Below are 17,073 nucleotides of genomic sequence, written 5' to 3' on the forward strand. Positions count from 1 at the left end.
ACAATATTATCTATGTGATCGTTCCAATTTAGGTTATTTGTAATTGCAATCCCTAAGTATTTAATTGAATTTACAGCCCTCAGATTTGTGTGACTTATCGCTTAATCGAAATTTAACTGATTTCTTTTAGCACTCATGTGAATAACTTCGCACTTTTCTCTATTCAGGTTCAATTGCCACTTTTCGCACCATACAGATATCTTATCTAAATCATTTTGCAAGTCGTTTTGATCATCTGATGACTTTACAAGACGGTAAATGACAGCATCATCTGCAAATAATCTAAGATGGCTACTCAGATTGTCTCCTAAGTCGTTAACACAGATCAGGAACAAGAGAGGGCCTATAACACTTCCTTGGGGAACGCCGGGTATTACTTCTGTTTTACTCGATGACTTTCCGTCTATTTCTACGAAATGTGACCTTTCCGACAGGAAATCACGAATCCAGTCGCACAACTGAGGCGATACTTCGTAGGCACGCAGTTTGATTAGAAGACGCTTGTGAGGAACGGTGTCGAAAGCCTTTTGGAAATTTAAAAATATGGAATCAATTTGACATCCACTGTCGATAGCACTTATTACTTCATGAGTATAAAGAACTAGTTGTGTTTCACAAGAACGATATTTTCTGAATCCGTGCTGACTGTATGTCAATAAATCGTTTTCTTCGAGGTACTTCATAATCTTCGAATACAGTATATGTTCTAAAACCCTACTGCAAATCGACGTTAGTGATTAGGCTTGTAATTCAGCGGATTACTCCTACTTCCCTTTTTGGGTATTGGTGTGACTTTAGCAATTTTCCAGTCATTAGGTACGTATCTTTCTGTGAGCGAGTGGTTGTATACAATTGCTAAATATGGAGCTATTTTATCAGCATACTCTGAGAGAAACCTGACTGGTATACAATCTGGATCGGAGGCTTTGCCTTTATTAAGTGATTTAAGCTGCTTTGTTACACCGAGGATATCTACTTCTGTTTCTCATCTTGGCAGTTGTTCTTGATTGGAATTCAGGAATATTTACTTCGTCTTCTTTGGTGAAGGAGTTACGGAAAACCGTGTTTAATAACTCTGCTTTAGTGGCACTGTCATCAGTGACTTCACCGTTGTTATAGCGGAATGAAGGTAATGATTGTGTCTTGCCACTGGTGTGCTTTATGTATGACCAGAATCTCTTTGGGTTTTCTGCCAGAATTCGAGACAGAATTTCGTTGTGGAAATTATTAAAAGTATCTCGCGATGAAGTACGCGGCATATTTCGAACTTCTGTAAAACTTTGCCAATCTAGGGGATTTTGCGTTTTAAATTTGGCATGCTTTTTTCGTTGCTTCTGCTACAATCTGACCCGTTTTGTATACCATGGTGGATCAGTACCATCACTTATTAATTTATGTGGTATATATCTCTCAATTGCTGTTGATAATATCTCTTTGAAAACATTCCACAACTTTTCTACACTTACATGATCAGATCGGAAGGAGTGAAGACTGTCTCTTAAAAAGGCGTTAAGAGCATTTTTATCAGCTTTTTTTAAATAGATATACTTTTCTTTTCTTTTTGATGGTTGTAGGTGTTACGGTATTCAGCCTAGCAGCAACTGCCTAGTGGTCGCTAATCCCTGTATTCGTCACAACACTCACTATTTGTCCAGGATTATTTGTTGCTAAAAGGTCAAGTATGCTTTCGCAACCATTTACGCTTCGAGTGGGTTCATGAACTAATTGTTCAAAATAATTTGCTGAGAAAACATTCAGTACAATTTCGGATGATGTCTTATGCCTTCCGCCGGCTTTAAGCGCATAATTTTTCCAGCATATCGAGGATAGATTGAAGTCACCACCGACTATAATCGTATGAGCGGGGTACTTATTTGAAATGAGACTTAAGTTTTCTTTGAACTGTTCAGCAACTATGTCTTCTGAGTGGGGGGGGGGGGGGGGTCGGTAAAACGATCCAATTAATAGTTTAGTCCGATTGTCAGGAATAACCTCTACCCATACTATTTCACGTGAACTATCTACTTCAATTTCGCTACAAGGCAAACTACCTCTGACAGCAATAAATACGCCACCACCAACTTTATTTAATCTATCTTTTCTGAACACTGTTAGATCGTTTGAAAAAATTTCGGCTGAACTTATTTCCGGCTTTAGTCAGCTCTCTGTACCTACAACTACTCGAGCTTCAGTGCTTTCTATTAGGGCTTGGAGCTCTGATTCTTTCCCAACACAGCTACGACAATTTACAGCTACAATACCAATCGTTTCTACAACTACCTTACTGTGTTTTACCTGCCCACGTTCTGACAGACGTCCCTTCTGTGGTTCCCTGAGACCTTCTAACCTAAAAAACCGCCCAGTCCCTTCTACATAGCCCCCGCTACCCGTGTAGCCGCTTCTTGTTTGTAGTGGACTCCTGACCTATTAAGTGGAACCCAGAAACCCACCACCTGATGGCGCAAGTCAAGGAATCTGCAGCCTACACGGTCACAGAACCGCCTGAGCCTCTGATTCAGACCCTCCACGCGGCTCTGCACCAAAGGACCACAGTCGGTTCTATTGACGATGCTGCAGATGGTGAGCTCCGCCTTAATCTCGGAAGCAAGACTGGCAGTGTTTAGCATTTCCGCTAGCCGCCCGAAACCAGACAGAATTTGCTCCGATCCAAAGCGACACACGTCATTGGTACCGACATGAGCCACCACCTGCACTTGGCTGCACCCTGTACTCTTCATGGCATCCGGAAGCACCCTTTCCACATCCGGATTGACTCCCCCCGAAATGCACACAGAGTGTACACTGGCTTCCTTCCCCTCCTTGGCAGCCATGTTCCCAAGGGGCCCAATTACGCGCCTAACGTTGGAGCTCCCAACTACCAGCAACCCCCCCCCCCCCTCCCTCCCCTCTGTGAATGCCCAGACCTTGTGGGCCGAGACGCTTCCTCTGGAACGGGGTGGACGACTGCATCCGGCTCAGAGACATCGTCAGCCACAAATAACGCCCGAAAACTGTTCGTCAAACGAACCGAGGAGGCCCTACGATCGGCCCCACGGAAAGTTTTTCGCTGCCTGCCAGACTTTGGAATGATCTCCCTCTCGACCACGGGTGAAGGGTCAACTTCAGTGCAGGCAGTACCTGGGGAGGTCACAGCAGTGGACCGATCGGAGGACAAGTGGGACGTGCTCAACGTCCCTCGCATCCCCGCATCCTATCCCCCACAGTGATGCCCCTTGGCAGCAGCCTCAAGTTGTGTGACTGAAGCCAACGCAGCCTGAAACTGTGAGCGAAGGGTCGCCAGCTCAGCTCGCATCTGTACACAACAATCACAGTTCCTATCCATTACTGCATTCCTCCTGTTTGAAGCTCGTAAAAATATGATAGCCTATTTAATTCAGGATATAATCTATCTCCATTCCAAATTTCATCCAAATCCGTCTAGCCGTTTCAGTGCCAAGGAGTAACAAACATACTAACACACGCACTCACAAACTTCCGCATATATATGAGATTACTTTCACATTCTAACTGTTGAATTAAATAGCATAAAAGCTATTAAAATATTTTCTCACTATACGACGTTTCCTCATTTAAGAGTCAGACTCTATTCGAGATAAAGCTGAATTTCCAAAGCCACTGCAACTATCAATAACACGTTCTTCTTTATAAGTCCCTGTCCGTAACAATATTTTCAAAATAATAAGCTGCCTTGTGACAGTCACTTTGCGACAATTAGTTGAGGTGATAGAGCCCGTTTTAGGTTTTCGTACATCTCTACGGGCATATCACTCGGTGTATTATAATTTAATGGAAAATACTTAAAATTAGCTACAAAATCGAAATTTTATGCACTACTTTCTTCTTCTCGGTGCTGGCGACTGTAAACACCGAACTAGTCCAGTTCAGGCTATGCTCGGTATATCTATTTGTTTATAGTATTCATACCAACAGGTTCAGTAGTGAGGTACTCAAATAAAGGTGAAGAAAATATCCCCGAAAAAGTGTGCCCTTCTCTTCCCCTACCCCAAGAACTCCCTCTACCAGATCATACTTCACTGGTTGACCGAAGGGCAGTAATTGACGCCGACCGCACAGAATGGTATCCAACAGCTTCACTACCACAGGCCCTGGAATTTAGCTCTATTTCTATACTGTTGAACATCCGCTAACTACCAGCAAACCCGTTGCTCCGATCCAAAGCGACGCACCTGTCTCTCACTGTCCCTAACATTTTGCACAAAAAATGTACGCTTTTCAAATAGACCGGTTATGTCTCTCCCAAACACATGCCTGATTAACACAGTAACAGTACTTTGTGCTCATACACTTTTATCTAGAAAGTGAAAGACTGCTTGAAACCAAAAGAATTCAGTACAATACAACTCCACCTAAAAATATATGATAAAAACTACTTGAATGGACAAATTCTGTATATGCTTGTGGTTTCAGTAAGCATATCAATCAAAAGTTATTGATATATCTACCAAACCACAATTAAATTCTTGATTTTTATAGGCGTCTGGCTACCTTGCTTCTACTCCAAACTCTTTTCTTCTTCTACGTCTTCTCATTTTCTCACTAACAGTTAATTTTCTTTTCTTAACCCGTTTCTTTCACTTTCCCCATTTAAGTCTCAGTGGACAAACTGATCAGACTTTATGATTCAGCCCCTTAACCATCCGTAATATTTTGCAATGTAGATTAGTTATCACAAATTCTATAGACTCCGCCTCTGCTTCATTAGTTAAACCTACTCCTTCATTACCTTCTTGACCGTGCGAATGTGACCTTTACAACGCACTTTGTTTATGTCTCAAGCTGAGACATAAACAACATCCGCTTATCAACATCTCCCTGAAATTGTTCCATTATAGCTTCATTATGATTCTGTACATTTTCCCCGTATTTTCCTAAATGAGTTTAGGTACCTTTTTACGTCCTGAACGTGATATTTTCATACTTCTACTTCCCACAATACCACTGTATTATCCTAACCTCATAAAACCTTCATGCAGAGAGATAAAATTCTTTATATGTTTATCCATTAAAGGCGCCTAGCGCCAGCCAAAAACCAAATGTTACATCAGGTGTGCTCGAGTACTTTGCACTAAGTAATCTGACAGACATCTCCTCCATAGGGATTGGTCTGTTTCTTTCTATCTCAAATAGTTTATTAAAAATGTGAGCACCCATCACCAATCTAATATCATCATTAGGCTTCCTTAATGCAACAACTGAGTTACGATATGGACTACCTGATCTTGTAAAATTATTCTAATTAATCATACGATTTATCTCCATGTGCACAATCTTTCTTACACACAGTTCAATTGGATAAGGTGGTTAAAAATGACATGTACTCTTTAATTTTTAACATACATTCGTAACCCCTGGCCTCTTCCTAAAAACCTGGGTGTGACTCGTCAGAATTTGCTTTAACTTTTTTCCTTCCCTCTCTTTATATCCTAACAATTTACTACATTTAGTTGTAACTTTATCTTCCCATTTGTTTTACAGTTCTTCCACAGCACTTCCACACGATTAACCACCACTAATGGATTCCACGCCTCTTTCCACTTTAATCTTCCAACTGTTGGTATATTCTGTCAGATCTCCCTGAACGTGTCTTTTGTTTAACCTGTCCCAAGTTATTTTGCCATTTAGATTCATTCGCATTATTTCTCTTGGTAACTCTAGCAACACATAATAACTGCTCATCCACTCCATAGCCAATAACAGAGATACATTGATATCATTTACTACCAACATAGATCGTTGGAGCGTAATTCCTTATATTTGTTATATCGCCAGCACATCTTCTTCAGCCTTTCTACCTTTCCATACAGTCTAACACAGAACTCGTAAATGAATAACAGGGAAGGAAAAACATCTCGAGCCATTTTATTTCATTTCCATTTATTCTTATCTCAGTAGCTAATGTGTTACCTACCGTTAATGCGTCCCTGACCGACACAGTTGGGTTGTAGGGGTATCAAAGACCCAAACAATACTCGTCACTGCTCCACGTTCCAGAGGGTCGTTAGCCACTCTGCTCACTCGGCACCTCTCTCATAACCTACAAGTAGAAGTCACAAGTCACAAGTCACGCAACTTCAACAAAACATTGAAATGACTCCACAGTAAACATGAAATTCATGTTCACACATCTAATAATCTATACAAGTATTTGTTGTTACCATCTCCAACTTCCCACGTTGCTACATCTTGACCGCAAGCTCTGCTATTGTGCCACAAACTGCAAGCATAGTCTCTTGGAATAACATAAATTTCACAAAATAATATCTCATGCTTTCCCAATAATTTTAGCAACACTTCATATTCATCAGAACCTGATATCTGACGCAGAAATTACATAATTACGTAAATAATTGATATTATTCTTCAACTATGTAAAGTTACATCTTACTATGCATGTTCTAAAGTTACTATTCTGTTTTATCATGTCACCAACAGCATTGCCTTTCTCACAATCTGTTTATTTATGTACTCCTCGTCAATGTTACATTTATTTGCCATAATTATGTGACTACTTCCCTTTGTACAACAATTAAATTCATTTTCCCTTACTTCATCACTAACATTACTCTGTTTATATTTTTCAACGCATTTTTCCATATATTGCACCACATTTTTGCCCTTAAATGATTCTGCTCTCATACCTTCATTTACAAAAGTTGCATCTGACATTAATTCACTGTTCTTATTTTGACTTTTCTCCATTCCATTGTCGTATTCCTGGACATTATTTTCACCACAAATAACTTCTCCATACGTTTCTGGTTCAGTATTTTTAACCACAACTGTTTGGATTGTTTCAACATTTTCAATATTGCGGTTCCTAAAAATTGACATGTTTTTCCTATCTGCCTGTTCATGTTTCGTTTTCTTATGTGAGTCTTCAAAAACATTGTTTAACTTATCAAGTCATTCAATAGTTGCAATATTAATTTTTTTTAATTGGTAAATCTTCCACAAGTTGTTAACTAAAATGTATAATTCTGTTTGACAAACGTCAAGCCATTATTTACATCCTGATTTCCAGTTACCTTAACTGTGATATCTCCCTTCAATTCCTGAAGTTCACTAATTTCAAGTTTAGCATCACATTTATTATAAATATTTTAACGTTACTATTCAGATAGACATTTCCCTTCATGGGCATCTCGTTCCCGTATTCTCATTGCCTTAGTTAATTCTATAGCAACACTGCATATAAGTCTTCAAATGGCACAGTAAATTATCACAAAATCTCATTAAAAGGCCTTATCTTGAAAAAAATGTCACTCATTTTTTAAAACAGTGTTGTCATATTCTACTTTCTGATCGCAACTTCATGAAATAAATAATCTTTCTCACTGGTAATTAACTCGTTAATACTTTTATCGTAATTGACAGCACTTACCTGAGTGACAATTTCATCACCCGTAATTTTATTAACTGAACTCAACTTACCTGGTTTTCAGTAGCACTTATTTACAAAACAGAAAATTTATAGGGTCTAACATTGCAAAATTAAATCCCTAAAACAACAAGAATGGCTCGTTTCTTCGATAATCTTGTAAATACTTCTTACATTAATTACTGCGAAGTCAAGCACCCTCTCCACGCTGTTACAAAGTTGAAGCCACACGTGTCGAGCTGTTGGCCCGGCCTGTCAGTTGCCGGAAGTCTGCTGCTGCCGCCTACCACACTCAAAAGTCGTGTGTGTAAACCACCCGCTAAGAGCTGCCAGTGGCACCAAATTGACGCTGCGCCGCCGGTTTAATTTGTCAGCTGAATCACTGTCAAGGTCATTACGTATGTGATAATCGTTAAATCTGATGATTTCAACAGTTTTATACGGATTAAAATGAATCGTCTTGAACCGATGGGAATGGTCAGCTGAAAATCTTGGCTGGCCATATTGTCCGTAGTTGCTTTACAGTTATTGAGCGTAATTTAATTCCATACTTGTAACTACAAGAAAATGCGTGTTTTGTCACCAAATGCGTTTGAAATAAAACGTCACCGTTTGTCTGTACTGAAAGATATGCACAGTTCACCGTCCCTCGTTAGGGTGAGTGGCACAGTGACGGGTCGATGGGCCCAGCGACACACTGGTGGTCGAAAAGAGTGTTTCTCTCTCTCTCTCTCTCTCTCTCTCTCTCTGTCTGTCTGTCTCTCTCGCCCCCCACCCCCCATTTTTTATGCGATCTGCCTCTGCCAACCTATCCATCATGTAAGAGAAATGTATTCCAACCTCTGTCTTCCTCTACAGTTTTGACCCTCTATAGCTCCCTCTGGTACTATTTTTTCCTTACAACATGTTGTAAGGAAAGCATGTAAACCGTCTGAAGATGAATCATAACAATTCAAAAGCGGTAATGGTACCCTTTGAATAAAGGAAGTGAAAGTAAATATGTGGCTGGTTGCTGTCCCAACACCATCAACATTTGTCTTCAAATAACAGCCACGGTCTCCAATCATGTCATCATATGACAAAATTGATTATTTCGCTATTGTTCAGAGGCCGGAATTTCCTAGAAATACATTTGATATCTGCAAACCTGAAACACTATATCATTGTAAGCCCAACACCGGCCAAAGCAGAACATTACAAGCAGATGGATCACTTTCTGTACCATCAGTCAGAGGTTGGAACAGACCTGGAAAAGCAGAACCACTACCTACTGGAGGGTTCACCTGCAGAGTGGAAATCGTATATCATTGTGAATCCAATACCGACCTAAACAGAGCCCCTGCAGTGGATGGACCTTTTTGTGTACCATAAGCGACAGGTTAGAACAGGCCTGGGAAACAATTATCACTATCTACAGGGGGAGGAAAGGGAGAAAGGAAGGGAGGTAGGAGGGGAGGTAATATTGATTCTAAGCTTCTTAGTCTGTATCTACACATCAAGGTGAAGGCACATGCACTCTGTTTGTGGAAGATTCATTGCCAGTTCTGTGATATTATTAGTGTTTTATCTTCCTGTAGGATCAAGGACGGAATGCACTTGAAGCTTAACATTGCCGCTGCTATTGTGTTTTTGCAACATTTGTTAGCTTATAAGAATATTATGTCTTTCTCCTCCTATGACACACTGGTACCAATCAGAAGAAACACACATCTATCAATCATGGAATGTTCATTTAATATTGGTTATCGTGTTGTTGTTTGGTCCTACAGCCTTTGTGTTATTGCCGAAATCTTCTGCTCACCGTAGTGTGTGGGACTTGCTAGCTAGATGTGTGTTTCAGGTTGTGCTACAGTGTTAAGTGTTTATTTTATAGTACATTCAAGGCAAGATTAAATGTTCTCGGTTCAATAATCATTGTAGCAATCATAAGCTCATACCACGAGAGTGAGTTTACACTTATTTAACTCTGGAGTCCACTGATTTTAATACTACAGGGGGTATCAAAAAGAATCATTCGATTTGGCACAACTATATTTCTGAAACTAATAAACATATAGAATTAATTTTGTTTTTTGATGAACTGGGAACTCAAAAACTTGTTTTCATACCTTTTCATAGGTGTTCACTATGCCCCCTTGAGATGAATGGCATATGTCGATGCAGTATTGATATTGTTCCCACACTGCAGCGACCATGTCTTCAGTTACAGCTTCCTCAGCTCTTGTTATGCAATGTCTTAGTTCAGTCATTGTTGTTGGTAACAGAGGCACATTAACAGTCTTTTATAAACCCCCACAAGAAATAATCACATACAGTCAGATCCGGTAACCTTGGAGGCCAGTAATGTACGGCTTAATCAGTTGGTCCAGTGCGACCTAATCACCATCCAATAACCCTTTGATTTAAAAATTTCCACACTTCCAAATGCCAGTGTGGCTACCTGGCGGGATCCATGTAAAACTCGAGAGTTCTTTCTTTCGACAGTTTGTGCACATATTTCAAATAACATAATAGTTTTTTTTTAATCGGATGTTTGTTTTTGAAACCCCTGTACATCTGCTGTTTGAACTGTTGCCATCACAGTGTTTATTTTAAAAGCGTAACATTACATAATATGAGATGAGGCCTGTCGCAACTATTTACACTTTCACAGTGTTTGTTTTAAAAGCAGAAGACTATACACTTTACACAGTGCGACGTGAGGTCTGTCAGTACAATATTCGCTGTAGCAAGCATAAGAATCACACCTGAGGAATACATGATGGTAATATTTCATGCACCAAGTGAGTGTTCATATTTATTTAGTCACTCAAAAAAAAGTGCTGACATCACAGCAGTTAGGCTGTTAAGAATGGCAAACTTAAGACAGATATACAGTGTGTTACTCCCAAAGTCTGTACAGCAGGAATCTCATTCTTCCACAGTATATGAGAACAACACATGCCTCTACTGGACAGCCTTCAGGCAGTTTACCTGTAAAAAAAGAAGAAACGAGAGCAATGATGGGTTACAACTGTATGCAGCAGCAGAGGCTAGTGAATGTGGACACCACTCTCCAGCAGTCGGGGCCAGACCACACAGATCAGCACATAGTGAGAGACTAGCATAAAGATTTGTGTGTATCTCATTTATGAAGGGCATATTATTTCAAAGTTTTTCCTACGTGATATTTATTTTACTTAGCTGAGGACCACTTTCAGATAGTGCTGGCACACAGTTCTTCATCTGTGATGGATAGTCAGGTATTTTGCTATTGTTCCAGGGGGGACAGTCCTTGCAAGAAACGCATTTAATGACTTGCAGGAACCGTCCTGTTCTTGAATCTTCTGTCCATCTGTGACACATTTCTGCAGACTGAAAACAGTATATCACTGCCAGCTGGTGGGTGTCTGTGTGTACCATCAGCGATAGGTTAGAACATTCCTGGAAAACAGGTATCCCTATCTGTGGGGAAGGAGAGGGAGGGAGGAGAGAAGGTAGGAGATAAGACTGCTTCTAAACTGCTTAGTATGCATCCATACAATGGGTGAACACATGTGCAGCTGCCACCACACTCTCCTAGCAAGATCTTTTAGGGTCGGTTTTTGTGTTAGTTACAGTGTTACAATGATTTTTCTCAATTCCCAGAGTGTATGTTGCATTATGATCCACAGTTTATGAGTGGTGGTTTTTTCACAACATGTCAGATGTGTATTTAGGGCAGTGAAGCATTTTCCATCAGTTGCGGTAGTGTGTATTGGCTTTCTACACTTCAGTGATGGTTTGCTGCCCTATCCCTTCTTACCATGTATCTGTGCACAAGTTCCTCAGCAGCTACACGCCTGTAGATTGGTAGGAGACAATTCTTCCAGCAGTGGCTGTGGGATGACTTCCCACCAATTTCGAGTTGTGTTGTGGACTATGGCACGCAGCAAGGTGAGCATATACACATGCACAAACGATCGGCAAATGTGGGGACAGGGGGTGGTGGGAAGTGAGTGTGGCTGGGGTTGGTTGTAGAACAGTTTCAAGCACCCTCTGGTGATGGTATTGTCGACTAGAGCAGCCGGTCTTTAAACTTTGAGGTGAACATAACCATACACTATCGGAAAAAGTGGGGATGGGAGGCAGCAGAAAGTCGGAGGGGCCATGGGGGAGGGGGGGGGGGGGAAGGAGGGGGCAGCGGAGTGTGGAGAGGCAGCTGTGAGATAATCCTGCAGCAGGATAACATCCTCAAAAATAAATAAAGTAAGAGAGGAGGTGGAGGGACCACCCAGGAAGAGCTGCCATCTTGAATAAATTTGGCAACAATGTGGACTGCACCTTAACGAGGTTTGTTCCCCTAATCATATTTTCCTCCTCCTCCTCCTCCCCTTCCCCCACCATCTACTCTTTTGTAACTTTCAGCTCCATTGCCACTCTTTCATTTCTCTTAGACATTAAATAAATACATTTTTACATAGTTAAATGGATAAGAAACAAATGACAAACAACAGGAAAAAAGTACCGTTTTAGGTCAAAGAAAAGCTAATGGCAAAGTTGGCAACAGTACATAAAACACACGAAATATCTTTAGCCAGATGGGTACATATAAACAGTGGTAGTACTGCAGCTCATAGCGCTGTTGCCATCGGTTGACTGTGAAGCGCAAACAGCTGCAGGCTTAAACAGAGCTGTGACAACACTGAGGCGTTTCCATAGAGATGTTTACAAATTTGCGTTCCATTATTGGCTGAGGTAGGCCCGCGAGGCTGCCGCTCCTAGTCCACTGCAACTGTCAAGGATCAACTTGTATACCGACTCAGCTATACATTGTGTTGAACATGAAAAAATCCTTAGTTCAGCAAAGCAGTGTGGGATTAAGCCGGAATCAACAGTTCCAAGAGAAGAAATGACCCTAAAAAGCGCAAGCAGACGGCGTTGCTAGATGTGAGCAACAAACTAGGCAGGAAATACCGTAAGTAAAGATCAACATCCTGTAACGAACTGTTTTTCGATCTAGAAAGCAATTCGAATTGAAAATATGTTTCATTAAAAATCACTAATGATGACTTATTTCATTAAAGCGAAATGCTTCAGTTATGTAATATCCTCAATCATTGGCCGACTAAACCGACCAAACAGAAGTAACACGCCTGTGCACGCTGGCACGTCTCTGAATGGTCAGTGTAATCAGCAATCAGAAACACACCTGCCTGCACAGGGCGTGTTATTTCTATTTGGTCAGTTTAATCGGCCAGTTACTGAGTATATTACATAAAATCCTAATTAGAAAGTGAGCTGGATTTTGATGTTACTGAAATCGTGGTTACGTAATTGTCAACGCGGAAAACACCGACAGTTTAGTTGGAGGTGTATGTAAACAATCAAGTAGTTGATATTAATAAACGAAATTATAGGTTTGCTGCCAAACCTCACACAGTGAATCACTACATTCCCTGTACACTTCGGCACGACGCAACTCCTGTTTGTATGTCCGTTCTCACATTCCGAGACCATCTGCCGTTTTATGAGATGGGGACTGCTACCGATCTCTTTAACTCACAGGTGCCCTTCCTTTTAGCCTACATGGGCCACAGTGGAAGCAGACGAGTACTTGTGGGGCGCACATAATAAACTTCACTCTACAAGAAACAACCACTGCCCAAAAAACGAGAAAGAGAGAGAATAGTACAGTACGGCGAGAGTTTCAAATTGAAATTGAAAATATTCAATTTAGGTTAACTTTAGATAAACAGATATTTTTTTTTTTTTTTTTTTTTTTTTTTTTTTTTTTTTTTTTTGTACCGGTCGTGCGATTTATGCTCACTTCTCGGCCGCATTGATGCCCTCTTCTCGGGCCGCGGTTTGTAACACCCATATCTTAACTGCTCGCTGACGTACAGAAGCATTCAGCTTCCTACAATATATGATGAAATCTAATAACGTTTGGGTCGACATGGGACATAAATGCACCACCTAAGGGTTCACAATCTGCTCCACTCATAGTGACGGATATCGTACACAGTTCTATGACTATTATCATTTGTGTTTTGTTATCTACGTCTACATCTACATCCATATTCTGAAAATCACATTTAAGTGCCTGGCAGAGGGTTCATCGAACCACCTTCACAATTCTCTATTGTTCCAATCTCGTATAGCGTGCGGAAAGAATGAACACCTATATCAACAATGTACTCCACAAGCCAGGGAAGGCAGCTGGACAGCAGAGTGTATTCTCCTACTTCATCCATCTGTATATGTAACATCAAATTCTTGGTACACTCTTAAAACCGAAGAAATAAACTCAAACTCTATCCCAAAAGAGCTTGAAGGTCCAACAGTATCGACCAGCCACCGATTCATCCTGTAGGCGTCACTGGATGCGGATTCTGAAAGTCATGTGGTCTGCACACCGCTCTCCAGGCCGTTGTCAATTTTCGTAACCGAAGCGGTTACTTCTCGATCCAATAGCTCTTCAACTGGCGCCCAAGGGCTAAGCGCACCCCACTTGCGAACAGCGCTCGGCACACTCGGACGGTCACCCGTCCAAGTGCTAGCCAATTCCGACGGTGCTTAATTAGGTGATCTGACGGTAACCGATGTTGCCATTGGGAAAAACACATCTAAACATTTAACCCGCAGTACGAGATTTCTTGCAGTCTGTGAAGCTTAAAATCACTCCGGGTCTCTTAAGACACCAAAGTGGCAGTTTGTTCCATCCCCAGCTCGTTATTCTGTGGTCTTATGCGTCCAGATCCACAAGACATTCTTAGGGTCTTGAGAGTACACTTCCGGACAATTAACTGTAATGCTGGGATAAGCTGAGTCCTGAAGGCACTAAATCAGGTGAGACACCATCGCAGTAGAAAGTTTCCCAACTGTTCTGACTCTCTCACTGTCCTGTAACGTGTACAAGAAGTCTATCCAGCAGAAAAAATTATTCAGACTGTCCAAGATGCCTTACAGCAGATGCAAAACCAATCCAGAGAGGTTGTATTCTGCTTGATAACAGGACAAGACTGCATTTAGTGAAATAAATCGCCCAACAAAGCAGCCAACAAAGCGTGAAGAATAGGTTTTCAGGTTCGATGAGCCGCGCCCTTTCCTAGTGTCATTTTATTATACTAGTTAACAAATTTAAACTTTCTTTCTGCACCTGGTTTGTAAATGGCTGGGTTTGCCCCATTTTGGGGTGTCGAGTACACTTGTAAAATCACTTTTTCTCTATGACGTCACATTTCCTAGATACATAGCGGAATAAAAAATGGTAATAGCGAAAATTGACACAATTAAGTCAAACAAAAATATACATTTAGAACGTTTGAAATCAATACTATTTTGTATGTATATATGGGCATGATGATAATAAAAGTTGCAAATTAGTTCATAAGATATTTTCACCTTTAATCGTCTTTACTTATTGAAAAACGCGACGACGGAGCTCTTCTTTTGTTTGCCGTTTCATCACCCTCCCTAACAAGACCCCAGCAGTAGTCATCCATCATCGAAGGGTTCCAATGGCCTTAGTAACGGTGTTCCATGGTAAGAATGTCTTGGTGAAAGCGTTCACCATGCTCATCGCTTACGGCTGCCAAATTTTCAGGGACGAAATCAAGGTGAGAATGTAAGAAGTGAATTTTAAGCGACATTCTACACCCTAAGTTCTTATAGTTGTCCAACAGATCATTCACAGTGGTGACATAGTTTTAGTCTTTTCTGTTACCCAAAAAGCCTTTCGCAATTCCTTTAAAAGAAGAGCAAGCAGCTTATTGGATATCTGTGAGTTTGGTATCAAACGTTGGATCTTTCAGCAATTTTCTTAGTTGTGGCCCAACAAACATACCCTTTTTCAGCTTTGCCTCACTTAATTTGGGAAACTTTTCTTTTAAGTGATTGAAGGCCTCACCTTCTTTGTCCAGAGTTTTTACAAAGTTTTTCATAAGGCCCAACTTGATTGAAGGGGATGCAAAATGATTTTATCGAGCTCGACCAATGGGGTATTGTTCACATTTACGTTTCCAGGAACATATGACTTCCTTATAGGCCATTCCCTGACTGTATAGTGGTTCTTGGTGTCACAGCTATTCCAAAGGCACAAAAAGCAGCAGTATTTCGTGAATCCAGCCTGTGAACCTGTAAGGAGTGCAACAACTTTTAAATCACAGCAAAGCTGCCATTCATGATCCTTATATTTGATTACCTCTAGGAGCAAAGCCATGGTTTCATAAGTTTCTTTCAAGTCTACTGCGTAATCCAAAGATACCGATGGAAATGCACTGCCATTATGCAATAGTATTGCTTTCAAGCTGGTTTTACTGGAGTCAGTAAATAGTCGCCACTCCTGTGGATTATGTTGTACACCTAACTGCATCATCAGACCATTGAGTCTCCACATACACACATTGGATTCTGCATATCGAAATATTGAGCGAAGGAATCTCTCTTGATCTGAAACAGGAAATCTTTATCCCTGGGGCTAGAAGGTTCCGTCGTTGCAGTCTCGACCCCAAGAGTTCAGCTTGTTGTTTCGATAGTTTTGGATCGCGAATCAAATCGTTCAATTCCTTTTGATTAGAGAGCTGAAGCGAAGCGTCATGATATTGAGGGCAGTTCTCTTCTATATGTTCAATACTTTCTGATTCACTTGACATGGTGTCTGGATCCGTTGCTTTCAAGTTACAGACAGGAACAGGTAACCCCTCATCATGGGGTACAGGCAAATGCACTGAAGATACTTTTGGATACTTTATTTTATGTCTAGCTTTGCTTGAATGTCCCGAAATATTTGTAAGACAGAAGTAACAGTCTGAATAATGGACATTAGGCTCACACCACACCATCGAAAGAGAAAATGGCATGGCTCGGCGTTTTCCTTTCAACCACTCGGTTAAGGTTGTAGTACAGGCTACGCAGGCAATATGAGGTGCAAAATTTTTATCTTGATCACCAACAGGATAATGAAAATAGAATTTATATTCCTTCTTACCCAAATCAGTGATTGGTTTTCTTTGGGCTTTTGGAGTGAATTTCCCACATACATAACAAAAGTTGTTGGAGTGGTTTAGCCAGCAACGAGGTTTACTAGTTGCCATTTTTCTTACAATTACTGTAAGTTTTAAACACTAAAAGTTTGCACTGTCTTCCACAGGAAACACTCATTGCGGATCTCTTTCACACCACTGGGTTACCTCACTAACCATTTACTGACGATTTGCAAATCTTCTAGCTCTCCTCTGCAAATCAAAAACAAACAATTAAACATGAAAACAGAAGAACAGCAAAAAGTAAAATACTGAATACGAAAAATAAAAAACCTTCAAAAACTTAAAAATGGTACGTACTACAACATTCTGAAAGGTATATTTGGATTCTACACACTGAAACGTCCCCTTAGAAAAATTATACACGACTGTCCTTAAACTGACACACAATATTTTTAGCGCAACGCAATCTGACTTTCAGAAATCCCTACAAAAGAATGGCCCTGACTAACATTAACCTATGCATTTCACAAATCGCTTACCTCACAAAAATCTTGGTTACTCGAACTACTGCAATACAGCTAGCGCCACTACTGCCAGCTAAATAAAAGATTCAAACTACGGAAGGCACTAACTACTGATAGGGATAGTTAGCAAATGAAAGATATTAATAGAGAACAAACAATGTATTTACCTTAATATCATCAA

This window comes from Schistocerca serialis, chromosome 2 (genome assembly GCF_023864345.2).
Source record: "Schistocerca serialis cubense isolate TAMUIC-IGC-003099 chromosome 2, iqSchSeri2.2, whole genome shotgun sequence".
NCBI lineage: Eukaryota > Metazoa > Arthropoda > Insecta > Orthoptera > Acrididae > Schistocerca > Schistocerca serialis.